This window comes from Pseudorasbora parva, chromosome 11 (assembly GCF_024679245.1).
Source record: "Pseudorasbora parva isolate DD20220531a chromosome 11, ASM2467924v1, whole genome shotgun sequence".
Classification (NCBI taxonomy): Eukaryota; Metazoa; Chordata; class Actinopteri; order Cypriniformes; family Gobionidae; genus Pseudorasbora; species Pseudorasbora parva.
Window position 1 is genome coordinate 9,494,817 of NC_090182.1, and position 14,594 is coordinate 9,509,410.

Genomic DNA, 14,594 nt, shown 5'->3' on the forward strand with positions numbered 1-14,594 from the left:
TGTGATACAAGTAATAGACATACAAACATATTTTTAGGTTTCAGAAAAAGAAGAAGAAAAATAGTACTCGTTTTATTTATACTTTTCTAGTGAATGAATCAGTGTGCATGATTCAGTGAAACAAATAATTGCATCTGTACGGCTCATGTTTTAAATAGCCCCTATTATGGATTTTTGAAAATTACTTTTCATGTAGTGTACTATATATTTTTTCTTAATTCTATACAAATTCTATACAACTGTTTGAAATCTGTACTAATTTATAAAAAAGAAAAAAAAAGAAAATCACATAAGTATTCACAGCCTTTGTCAAAAATTGAGCTAAGTTGCAGCCTATTTCCACTGATTGGAGTCAACCTGTGGTAAACACAGTTGATGGGACATGATTTAGAAAGGCACACAACTAAGGTCCCACAGTGGATGTCAGAGCACAAACCAAGCCATGAAGTCCAAGGAATTGTCTCTAGACCTCCGAGACAGGATTGTATCGAGATACAGATCTAGAGAAGGGTACAGCAAACTTTCTGCAGCATCGAAGGTTAATGAGGAAAGTGGCCTCCATTATCTGTAAATGAAAGACGTTTGGAACAACCAGGACTCTTCCTAGAGCTGGCCGCCCGTCCAAACTGAGCAATCATGAGAGAAGGGCCTTAGTCAGGAAGGTGACCAAGAACCCGATGGTCACTCTGACAGAGCTTCAACGTTTCTCTGTGGAGATAGGAGAACCTTCCAGAAGAACAACCATCTCTGCAGCTCTTCACCAATCAGGTCTGTATGGTAGAGTGGCCATACGTAAGCCACTTCTCAGTAAAAGGCACATGACAGCCCTTCTGGAGTTTGCAAATAGGCAACCTGAAGGACTATAAGAACATGAGAAACAAAATTCTCTGATCTAATGAGAAAAAAATTTAAATCTTTGGCCTGAATGGCAAGAGTCATGTCTGAGGAAAACCAGGCCCCAATCATCACTTGGCCAATATAGCGCCAGCAGCAATATCACCGTGTAGCCCAAGAGTGGTTTCGCACTGAAGCTAAGCAGGGCTGAGCCTGGTCAGTATCTGGATGGGAGACCAACTGGGAAAACTAGGAGCTGCTGGTAGAGGTGTTAGTGAGGCCAGCAGGGGGTGCTCACCCTGTGGTCTGTGTGGGTCCTAACACCCAGTATAGTGATGGGGACACTGTACTGTCAAAGACCACCATCCTTTGGATGAGACGTTAAACCGAGGTCCCGACTCTCTGTGGTCATTAAAAATCCCATGGCACTTCTTGTAAAGAGTAGTGGTATAACCCCAGTGCTCTGGCCAAATTCTCTCAATTGGCATTTACCAATCATGGCCTCCTAATAATCCTCATCCACTGAATTGGCTCTATCACCCTGTGGTGTGGTGAGCGCACTGTTGCCGTTGTACTGTGGCTGCCGTTGCATAATCCAAGTGGATGCTGCACACTGGTGGGGGTTAAGGAGAGACCCCTGTCATGAGTGTAAAGTGCTTTGGGTGTACAGTAGAACATATGAAAGCGCTATATAAATGCCTCATTCATTCGTTTGTTCGTTCATTCATTCATTCAATACCATCCCTACAGTCAAACATGGTGGTGGCAGCATCATGCTGTGGGGATGTTTTTCAGTGGCAGGAACTGGGAGATTAGTCAGGATTGAGGGAAAGATGAATGCAGCAATGTACTGAGACATCCTTGATGTAGACCTGCTCCAGAGAGCTCTGAGACTGGGGCAAATGTTTTGTCTTCCAACAGGACAACAACCCTAAGTACACAGCCAAGATAAAGTAATGGATACGGGACAACTCTGTGAATGTCTGTGAGTGGCCCAGCCAGAGCCAAGACTTGAACTCGACTGAACTTCTTTGGAGAGATCAGAAAATGGCTGTGCACCGACGCTCCCATCCAACCTGATGGAGCTTGAGAGGTCCTAAAAAGAAAAATGGGAGATACTGCCCAAAAATAGGTGTGCCAAGCTTATAGCTTCATACTAAAAAAGACTTGAGGCTGTAATTGGTGCCAAATGTGCTTCAAAAAAGTATCAAGCACAGGATGTTTTTTTTTTTTTTTTTAGTTGGGATTGATGTAAAATTGATATCATTGTTAATATCTTCACTGCTTGTAAAATCACTGAGCTTTAGGAAGCCTCCAGACGGAGCTGCAGTTCAAGCTACAGCTACACTAATCTGGATCAATTTGAAAAGGGAGTTTTTGTCAAAAAACGCTCCACATCCACACTATTGTTTTCAATTGTTTTCCATAAGTTGCTCATCCACACTGAAACATCTGAAAACGCTTACACTGACAGTGAGGTGGAGTTGTTGCTGTCAGTAACACTTGAGTATACATTTGCAAAAGCAAGCGAGAATATAGACTGGGAGACGTGCCAACAACTCAACAAGTAGCCTTACTTGACAAAAGAGAACTGGAGCGCTGCTGGAATCCCTTGCATCCTCTGGTGCTCTTGGAAGGGTAAATGTTGAAAAAGAATTTGGAAAAAATCCAAGTCCAGGCATTCAATAGGATGCAAAAGTAAAAAAGCCTTTATTGGTAGGGCTAAAACATTAAAACACCAAAGCGTATCGGCCCATTGGCCTTCATCAGGGTGTTGGTAACAAAGAGACATGATCAAGCACTACTTATAGTTGCATTGGTTTCAGGTGTGCCACTCTGGCACTTGAACACAACTTTTGGCCACTAGAGGCAATAGTTCAGATAATGGCTAATGCCAAAAGTTAAACCATACAAATACAAGGTAAAATAAGAGATTGGACCAATACAAACATCTTGTGTACTCCACACATTTATGTCCCTAAAGTCAATAAATGTGAATAGGTTAGTTACCCATCTTACTTCTGAATTCATTGTCAAGATAGTTCTAAAATGACAGAAGAAAAATGTTATGGGCATTACAGTACATTCAAAGAATAGTAAACATTCACGGACAACAATACACTGTCCCTATTAAGGCCCTGTCCACACGAACACGGGTATTTTCAAAACCGCAGCTTTTTCTACGCGGTTTGGCTGTTCGTCCACACGCAAACGCTGTATCCGGTTACTAAAACCGGACTTTTTTGAAAACTCCGGCCAGGGTGAAGATTTTTAGAAACTCCGGTTACAGCGTTGTCGTGTAGATGGTGAAACCGGAGATTTCGCTTTTTTAAATTGAAGTGCGCGCCGTTCTCTCCTTTGTTTGACGTCAAATTTTCCACATCTCCTTTTGATTTACGTGAGTCGATTCTATGCGGTGGACTCCACTAACAGCGCTTATCACATGTATATCCTACAGATGTTCAGTTATTTCATTGTATTGCAGAACAAAGGCGCCAGAATGCAATAACATAAAATAGTAAAGCAAGTGTGTGAAGCTATACAGTCCACTTCGGCCCTGTACCTGTACAGTTACCTGTCACTGAGTCCAAAGCAAAGGAACTTGTAGGAAGTGTTTCACTTGAGCCCATGGCATCCCTCAGTCAGTGCAATGTGCATCGGTGCAGTGAATGGGACCCATGTGGAAATCAGGCAGCCAATCATAGCGTAGTTTTGCGTTCTCATGTGGACAGATTTTTTAAAAAAACCGTGCTTGTGTGGACGCGATTGTTTTTTAAAACGGAGGAGGAAAAACTCCGGTAATAAAAATACCCGTGTACGTGTGGACTAGGCCTAAGACAACTGTGGTGTGACAGGCAGCGGGGCGAGGGACCGCGAGAGCGGGCCGGTGATTAACGTTCATGAGTGCCAGCTGCGTGGCACACCGGTCTCGTCTCGCGGCCATGTGGCGGGAGCATATATAGGAGGAGCCACCGCCGGCCGCCAGGGGGCGGAGGAGGATCGGGCCGTCCACCGGGCGTCCAGCACCATCGCATAGCACCGCGAGGAAGAGCCTCTCGGCTGGTGATGACCGAGCGGCAGTGTGTCAGGGAACAGGTGTCATGACATTTCATCCTACCCGTCAGATTGTCCTACCGGGGCTAACTGCGCATGCGCACATCAATATTGCATCATTTTTTACACGCTGACCATCACGCCCATAATTTCGTGCTGCTGGCGCTCGTGTAAGGTAAGTTTTGAACTATTTTTGTTTATTTTTTATTAATTGCGCTTGAATTTCTGCATGTAGTAGGTAAGTTTATGAATATTTCTGTTTATTTTGTATCAATTGCGCTTGAATTTCTGCATGCAGTAGGTGTTTATGAAGGTTTCTGTTTATTTTGTATTAATTGCGCTTGAATTTCATAGCTAGCCTAGGTAAGTTTATGAATGTTTCTGTTTATTTTTTATTAATTGCGCTTGAATTTCTACATGTAGTAGGTAAGTTTATACATTTTCCAGGGCTTTTCTTACTATGTTTTATACCAACGGCTAACTTAGCTGTAACGAGAAATATTTACGGTCACGTTCTTCTTACGAAGCCAACTAACGTTATGTTTTTATTTTTCATACCAAAAATTTGGTATGCATGGTTAGTGGTATGCATGGTTAATGCATGGTTTCATAATGGTATGACAATCTGATGGGGCGTTTTGCACTGTAAAATCATCCTACCTGTTTATTTCATAATGGTATGACAATCTGATGGGGCGTTTTGCACTGTAAAATCATCCTACCTGTTTATTTGACAATCTGATGGGGCGTTTTGCACTGTAAAATCATCCTACCTGTTTATTTCATAATGGTATGATAATCTGATGGGGCGTTTTGCACTGTAAAATCATCCTACCTGTTTATTTCATAATGGTATTATGACAATCTGATGGGGCGTTTTGCACTGTAAAATCATCCTACCCTTTTGGGCACTGTAAAATAGTTTCCCCCAATAGGATTCTTTGGTAAATTTACGCTGAATTATTTCACGCAAATTAGTCATATAGGCCTACGTTAACATGCAGTAGGATTTTTCGTTGCGGTAGGATGGATCGATAGATATAGCCATAATTTTGCGCTACGGTAGGAAAATCTGACAAGGTAGGAAAAATCGACAGAACACCGGACCAGAATTTTTTTTTCTCTTTCTCTCTTTTCCCTCTTTCCCCTCTCTCGTCCGCGGGCTCCTCGTGCTCCCGTCTACATTTCTCTCGCCTCTCTGTCCTTACCCCCAGGTGCCGCGGCCGCCGTGATCGGCCCCCCCGGGAGAGGGGGGGAGGGGGAGTAGAGCGCCGTCTCGGGAGTGCCCCCCGGCCTGCGAGGGGCGATGGGGGTATGTGGTGTGACAGGCAGCGGGGCGAGGGACCGCGAGAGCGGGCCGGTGATTAATGTCAACGAGTGCCAGCTGCGTGGCACACCGGTCTCGTCTCGCGGCCATGTGACGGGAGCATAAAAGGAGGAGCATGGCAGCGGAAGAGGAGAGAGGACCAGGCCTGGAATTTTATGTTATGTTTTGTTTATGTGTTTGTGGGCAGTCGTCCGTGAGGGGCTGTCCACGTTTTATTTTGTGTGTGTTTGCGGGCAGTCGTCCGTGAGGGGCTGTCCGCGGTTTTACTTTCATTTTGTTTATTTATTTTTAATAAATGTTTGTTGAGCGTTCGCCGGTTCCCGCCTCCTTCCTTCCCATCTACAAACCTCATTACAACAACCATTACAAAAAAGGTGAGTGGTCAAAATCTTCATTGAGACCTGGATAACTGCTGGCCCTCAAGGAATAGATCCTTTTGTTTAAGGCGTTTGATGATATCCCCACCCCTGGCATCAAGGCGAGTAGCCTCAATGCCCACTACCAAGTAGCCTAACTTTTTCCCCTGCTGCATATCTTGAAGTCCGAAACAATTACAAAATAAATCATTATATTCATACACACTTTCCAGGAGTCCAAGCACTTTAGACATTATATCACGTTCACAGCCTGAATGTATAATTAAATCAGACAAGCTTAATAACAAACAAACTGATTTTTGATTAACTCTTTCATTCAGAGAAATATAACAATAAGTGGCAATTTTTTATGTAATAATCTGAAATGCTTCAAAGAACTTAACAGCTTTATGTTTCATTGCATTATGTCCTGATATTATTATGCCGTGTTGGTGGTCGTATTGGACAGCTGCAGCACTTCGGTATGATATCATTTCTCTGTTAGCTTCACAAAAGTTATGCAAAACGAAACAGGCAGTGATGAGGAATAGAAGATCATCCAACACGATCTCATGGTCATGCGTATAAATAGTACGAGTTTGCAATCTCGTGGAATGTATACGCCAAAATGAGTTTTTTGCGTGCATATGAGACGCACTCTATGGCGTGCATATGACACGCTCTTGGGTAGGTTTAGGGTGGTGGGTTCGTATGTATAATACGCCATAAAGTGCGTCTCATATGCACGCGAAAAACCGCGTACCTTACGCACGCCAAAACTCATTTTGGCGTATACATTCCACGAGATTGCAAACTCGTACTATTTATACGCATTTTCGTGAGATCCGGCTCGATCATCCAGATATGTCCATTGCCCTCCGTAATGCTCCAAATCGTGCTTTTCAACGTTCAAAGGAGCATTCAATCACCGTTCTGCACTTTCACAGTGACAACCCTAAGTACTGTTCCTGAGGAGAAGAACCTCCACTCGCATACTCTCTAATAACATAGGACAGCAGGGGGTATGGGTCTCCAAGAAGAAACACAGGAACAGCACCTTCTCCCTCCACAATTACTTTTTGACAAGAAGGAATTTGTCCATCTCTCAAGTAAGTATTGATTTTTTAATTTGCAAGTATGTGGACATCATGAAGGCTGCCAGGCCATATAATAACAATGTCCATGAATGTGTACTTGAAATTACAGGTGGCCTGTACATTCAAGGAGAATTTGCCTTTTCTGCTAAAGTAATCAGTGGAGTTTGGTAAAGGCTGATTAATTTACGATGCGTGCCGTCAATAGCTTATAGACACTGCGGCATTCAGTGTAAAGTTAATTTCCTAAAGTTTGTGACAATTGTCTGTAGTTTTGGTTCTGTGATTGGAAGTGAAACATGCCTGAGACCCAGGGGAAATGCAATAGCCCTTCGTTGCTTAAATAGCAACCTTTGTAACAATGTCCACCAGTGATCTCAGTCGTGTTTTCTGGTCCTGAATGTGAGGTTGTAACAGTTCACTCAGGTGATACAGAAAATCTCTAGACATCCTAAAGTTGTCACGCCACTCCTCGGGTACGACAGTTCCACACAGAGTTATTGCACCACGCACAGTAGCATCCAGGTCTCACCCCAAATCATCCGTAATCATCCATCTCCTTTGAAGAAAAGCAATGCGGTATGTACAGACTGACATTAGAGGTGCACTATGTAACTTTTCTGTCCGCTAGAGGGTGCCTATTCAAAACAAAGGTGTAGTTTGATGACGGCAAGTTTAAACGCAGCATCTTGGGACATGTGGTCTTCACCTCACAGCCGGTGGAAAATAGGACATAAGACATAAATCATGTTGATGGATGCGGTTATTAATGGTACTGTAGTATGAAGCAAAGCAGGACCGAATGTTGAGGGAGCTGAGCAAGGCCGCTGGAGCGATTGTTACGCAACACACGGCTCGCGAGCAGCGGGACTTTTATGATGATGGGACACAGTCGCCGGAGCCATTTCTGCTTTTCCGATCATGAGTATGAGGTAAAGCAGTTCTGTTTATAATATTAGACAAATTAAAGTGTGTTTAAAATGATGTTATGACGTCACTCTGTGCATTCGATCAGCGGCTGCTGTGACACTTGTTCACTAAGAGTAAAGCGTTTCTGCCAAATAAATCCGAAAACCGAGGGTAACGCAGATATGATGCAATTGACAGGCGACTCGATCAGACGCTATGCTGAAACATCCCAGGTCCTTGGTTAAAATAGCAATTTTCTCAAAATTTACAAATAGTTGGAAACATTTGGGATATTGTAAGTACTCAACTGAATATATAACACTGGCCTAGTGGTTTTTGGATATTCTACTACAAAAATACAACATAGTGCACCTTTAATCTTTAACAAGGCTGTCAAAAAGGAGAGCAGCCAAAAGAACTGTTGTACAATGTCGTTCACCATATTGGCTGAATTGGTCATATGACTGCATCACATGACTAAAAATGTGTCCGTTTTCAACAGCCTCTATTTTCACAGTCCACATTACAACCTCCTTTCAACCCATAGTGTAGACATCAGTTATGGTAATGGCCGTTTGTTTCCAAAATCCGCTGTATGCTTTAGACCAATCACAACAGACTGGGCAGAGCAGAGAAGGCTCGTGGAAAGGAGGGATTTAGAGAGACGGACTCATCCAATGAGGCCAGAATCATTGAACATTGTGGTGATGTGTAATATATGTTATGAGAAAATGAAAATGAATGTTTTTTGACCTTTGATGCATGTAAACCTGTTGTTGGAGACCTCCAAATGTCAATTAGAAAACTTTAAAATAATAAAGGTTTCTAATTGACCCTTACTTGAGTTTCTTGGTGTTTACGCAGATTCAGCCGATCACTGCCGAATCTCACTCACCAAATAAAGAGAACAATTTGGTTTCAAACAGTATCTTTATTGAGGAACCAAACATAAGCATTTAACATAATAACCAAAGTTAACACCTAACATGCTATTTCACAACTATTTTGAAAAGTGAAAAAACACACCACAGGAGCATGAAACGAGAAGAAACTGTACAAAGTAAAACGCTCGTCTGGTCAATTGGCTGAATATTTCCTCTAAATATCCTTTATTTCCTTTCCCATTTTCTTGTGAAAGTTTGTTTACAGCTATGTAGATAACAGCAGTTTGATATACTGTGTCGAGTTCGCATGCACATTAATCATTAGCTGTGTGGATGTTTTAAAGTGACCCTGTGGTGGAAAAATGAAGATGCAACGGCATCTCCATCCCTTTAACCGCACATCAAAAACATGCTCCATCTGATGACAGATATTACTGTTTTTGACCACTTCTTGTTAGACATTTTTACACTAACAAATATAATAATCATTTAAATCTATTAATTCATTGAAAATACACCCAAGCTAAATATATAAATATATATATATAAATAAAATAATTCTATATTTAATAATCAAACAGTTTTAAAGCCTGTGATATATATGAAATGTCTCAAATTATTACACACACAACAGATATGTTATTGCACACAGTGTTCAAGGAAGGAGATGTTTCGTATCACATGTAGGAAATCATGTGATATGAGCAAGAAACCACATTTAAGAAATCCACAATCAGACCATCAGCTTTCTGAAGCCCATGAAAACATTTCCCAACTCAACACCTCAAATGGTTAAAGACAAAGCGATATAAATTTACAGTTCCGCTAAAAAAACGGCTTAACAAACCGTACATTCATAAACAAATCTCGAGCTGAAGGAACAGACCTTACACAATGTGCCAGAACTCTTACATACAGTACTAACAAATATGCTCTCAATCATTATGGATAAAAGTGAATGTGGATCGAATTAGATTGATTTTAAGAGGTGTTCACACTGACACTATACATGTCAAGTCTTTTTTTTTTATATATTGTGCTTTTCACAATAGACTGTTTCAAAGAAGCTTCACAGAAAATCATAATGTTGAAGTTTATAATATAATATCTTCATCCCTTATAGTCACATTGCAATTATATAAGCAATCAAGAAGGTGAGATTTGCTATATGTAACCCTGGACCACAAAACCAGCAATAACGGGTATATTTGTGACAATAAAACAATACATTGTACCGGTCAAAATGATTGAATTAGGATATTCACAATAGATACTCACAATATATGCCAAAAATCATTAGGATATAAAGAAAAGATGTTCCATGAAGCTATATTGTAAATGTCCTTTCATAAATATATATATATATTATTAGTAGTAATATGCATTGCTAAGGACAAATTTAAAGGCAATTTTCTCAACTCCCTCAAGTTTCCAGATTTTTAAATAGTTGTACATCAGCTAAATATTGTCCCATCCTAAAAAAAACATTTAATCATACATCAGATATTTTCAGTTCCTCAAGTACAGAGAGCAGAGATGTCTAAATCGTCGCTCACACTGACTGGGTTCAAATGCAATTTCAAACAAACTTTGAGGTGATCTCAACAAAAAAAAATTGTGTGTGTTTTTTAGGTTTGGGGTCCAGGGTCACAAATAGTATATATCGGTTTGTTTATTATTATTATTTATTTTATATATACTTTATTTTTATCATTATTCTCACTTACAAAATGTATAATGAAAATAAAACACAATATTTAAAAAAGGGTAAAAAATGTATTATATATCAAATATATGTAATACAGCGTGTAAACTTATAAATGCGTATCAGAATATGTTCTTAAACATCAAACATGTACATGTACTGACCCCCAAATTAAAAAGGAAAAATAAAATAAATAAAATAAATAAACAAAAACAGAACAATTCAGCCAAACAAGCGAGGTTAATCATTCCTTGATTAACATGTTTCTGCATAAAACATGTTTCTGAATAACTTTTCTAGGGCCTATATATCACTTTACATGAGTGTAGCCTACTGTATATATGTGGATACAGGTGGATATGCTATATATCCAAGTTAAAGATCTGGACGATAATATCAATTAAATACATTTTATAATAAAAATCAATTTATTTTAATTAATGTAATTTTTAACTAATATTCAATGAGAGTTGAGTGCATTTAGATTTCTGCCATTGGAAGATGCTTGTGTCCAAAGCAACTGTGCATTCAAGCTAGAGTTTTTGAAAAGTTTAGCTGGTGTACTGGACAACAACAGCATTTTAACCGAATCAGTGTGAGTGAAGCTTTAGACATTTCCTCTGCTCTCTGTACTTGAGGAAGTTAGGAAACACTTTTCTGTAAACCTTACGAAACAACATGAGCCATATTAATAAAACTATGACAACTTCAGCTCACTCCAGACAGGCAAAGGCAAATGTTAGACATGCTTTAAACTTGTTCATACAACAGTTAAAGGGTTAGTTCACCCAAAAAGGAAAATTCTTACCCTAATGTCGTTCGACACCTGTGTGACCTCTGTTAATCTTCAGAACACAAATGAAGATATTTTTGTTGAAATCTGATGGCTCAGACAGGCCTTCATTGACAAAAATGCCATTTTCTCTCTCAAGACCCATAAAGGCACTAAAGACGGCGTTACAAAGCCCATCTCACTACAGTGGCTCTACAATCATTTTATGAAGCGACGAGAATAGATTTGTGTGCAAAAAACAACAACAACTAAATAAGACTTACGGCCGTTTCACACCGCAAGCGTGGGCGGCGCGTGAGCAGCGCGTATTTTTTTCGGCGCCCATGTTATGTGTATCATTTCGTTAAATTTCGAAGGCTGCGTCCTCCGGAGGACACGTCCTGTGTAGGATGCAGTATACGGAGTGTCCTCAATCAGAATTAAACGAGATGTCCTTCGTAGGGTACACAGGCAGGAAGTATCACATTGCTATGCCAACACGTTCAGCCTCGTTGGGCTCTCACGCCAGTTATATGAATGAAAATTATTTATAACTTGAAAATGACTATGAAATGTTTCTTGTCTTGACAGAAATGTACGGTTCTAAACGTTTAAAAAGCACTAAAGCGTTGTAATCCTGTTAACCACAATCATCTGTTTGAGGTAATAGAGCTTAAAAATAAAAACAAGCTTGAACTTACATTTTAAACACCACACCTACGCTCGCATGTATATCTGGCAGTGGTGCCGTTTTTTCATATAATATAAAAAAATATTTATGACGGTTGTTAACAGCGACGCAAAGAATTATGGTTATCTCCAGCCGCGAAGGCTACACCTCATGCACACTCCGAAATCCTCTGAAAGAAGGACGCATTCGAAGGGCGCGTTTGGAGAGTCCTACTCACTTTTTTGAAATGAGACGGCCTTATGACGTATGCACCCTTCAAATGCGACCTCCGGAGGACGCAGCCTTCTGAAATGAGACACAGCTAATAAGTGCATTCACACCGGGAGCGGGAGCAGGAGCAGCGCGTGAGCAGCAGTGAAGCGGCCGCGAGCCTATTTTTGCTGCGCTCCTGACGCTCAATTAAAGTGAAAGCACACTTTTAAAGGACAAAATAAATGTAATTTCACACAAAAAGTGCCTAAAATGCACACAGGAAGCACGTGTAGTGTATTTGAACAATAACTGGAGTATGTCAGAAAAGAAAACGAAGAATAAAAATATCTGTGGAAGATTTTAGCAATTTAAACTTGTTTTGATTATTCAGTTTGGGTGAAAGTATTATAAAAAGTAAAGTAAACTAGCCAGAAAATATAATTTATTTTAGTTTAGTATTTAATACTCAGACAGCTATATGCTCTATCATTGTGGGAGCCCCTGCACCAACACCAACGGTTCCAGTGCGGGTCTGCAGCTGCAGTCAGGTGTAGTTACGCTGAAGTGCTGCTCACACGCTGCTCACGCTTGCGGTGTGAAACAGGCGTTATATTATGGGCCATTTCAAAACAAAGATTCAAAGATTTATGCTTCGGAACCACATCTATTATTCATGGACATTTTATGGTTTTCCAAATTGGGTTGCAAATGCACAGCTGTGTGTGTGTGTGTGTGTGTGTGTGTGTGTGTGTGTGATGCAGATTCAAATTTGCTGCTGGTTAAGTGTCAGTTAGTAATACATACTACAGTTCGTGGTAGCTATTGTTAGCATTTTGAATCGGTGTTCAGTCACATAACTGGTGTTAAGAGTAAAACACTGAACATCGCAGCAGGCCTATTTCAATTTTCCATCTGTTTTAAACAAGAAAGATTAAACGTTAACATTATTCATAAAGATTTAAAAAAAAATGTATGTGGTAGTAAAACTTACTGCCATTATCCCAGTCTCTTTTAAAACTATGAACTAGGCCTAACGTTACAGGAAAGCAGACGAGACTAAAATACGAACATAATAAAATGCATATTCTGAGTGCATCTGCTTACAATACCGCACAGTATTTACCCAGTCAGTCTAAGTACATTTTATAATAAAGTTTATAATAAACTTCCATAAAATTTAGACGCGCATCTTATGCTTACCTGACACTAATATTAAAATCATTGCTGCAGTTTCTGTGATTTGGCTCCAATTGGTCATTTTGTAATTAATTTTGTAATTAACATTTTTTATTGGATGCTACAAATATTGAAATTAAAGCATGCTTAATTGCATAAGATTGTAAATAGCTAAGGTAGGTCAAAAAGACATGAAGAGAAGTGTTAGGATAATACAATATCACCATTCGGACGGTATTCTGCGCTCATTTGAAATTGATGTGACATCATCTGACATGAAATTGATTCATTAAATTTAATTGATCTCATAGATGTGACTGTTGTGGTTGGTTGTCATAGCAGCACCAACTGCTGCAGTTAATGTGGTGAATCCAACTTCATTTGTAGGGCACTAACAATATAGTTTTATATAATTAGTTTAATAATTGTGTTAATAAAATAAGACCATGAATTAAATACTGGCCTTCTGGACTTTACACATATTTGAAAATTACCTAATATATCATATTACATTAGAATTCATCTATATTTAAATTACATCATGGGTGTGGCTTGGGGTCATAGCCGCACCAGCTGCTGCGGTAAATGTGGCATATTTGAGCGATTTTAAAATACTCTCCTGTTTAAATGCATATTGCCTGTCTTGCACAATTTGCTTGTGGTGCCACCGGCTTGGGCCCGTCATCGCTGCTCGTTTATTTGTATTATTTATTTATTTTAGTTTTTTTTGTGATTTCAGGTAATGTGGAAAGACTGGAGACTACAGCAGATGAGCATTACAGCGCAGGTGAGGAATAAGTGCACTGTTCTTCTCATTCAACAAATGTGCATCTTATCATGCAGCTGTTTTGTACAGTATTTTTGCTGTAATTGTAACTAGAATCATTCAGAAACATGCTTTTCTTATCACTGCTGTCCTGACACATCTCTCTACCCTTCATTCCAGCGGATGATCAGTCGGTAGCTGCTCAAATATCCAAGCTTCACCTGGAAGACATTTACCTTCAACTCAACCTCGCCAAAAAGGAAGTGCTCGTGGTTTCAGCCAGCCCTGTGAGTTTAACTTCACAGACCACATTGCTAGAACTGGTTGATCTTGCAGATTTGCCTTGTACAGCATTGGGATGATCAGGCCATTTCTATCAGAACATGCTACACAACTCATCCAAGCTCATGTTCCAGCCACTGGCATCAATGTTTGCTTACAAACCAACAACTGGTTCTGCAGCCCTACACCTAAACTCACTGCTTTAGATTTATACGCCATCCAGAAACGTGCGCTCTGAAGGCGAATGGCGCATTGTGGCGCCATCTCAAAGAAAATCACTTTCACAGACCTTTACCTGGACTGTTCCATGCAGGTGGAATAACCTGACTAACTCCAACCATTTTCAGGAGACCGCTAAAGATGCATCTTTTTGTGAACACTTGAGACTTTTTTCCCCCTTTATTTCAAAAGTAAAAGCACAAAGCTTAATTGCAATTTTTGTTTTTTTGATGGGAGGGGCTCTAAAAAGTTGTGTTCATTCATCAACTGAAAACAGGATGGACTAATGACTCCTGGATTTAAGAATCAATATTGGTTTATAAAAATGAGAAT

General features: G+C 40.0%; 1 protein-coding gene across 1 annotated transcript in view; it reads right to left on the reverse strand.

The window, feature by feature from the left end:
* LOC137092637 (uncharacterized) overlaps positions 1 to 14,594 on the reverse strand; it is a 66,711-nt gene that overhangs the window by 20,905 nt on the left and 31,212 nt on the right. The window lies entirely within an intron of this gene.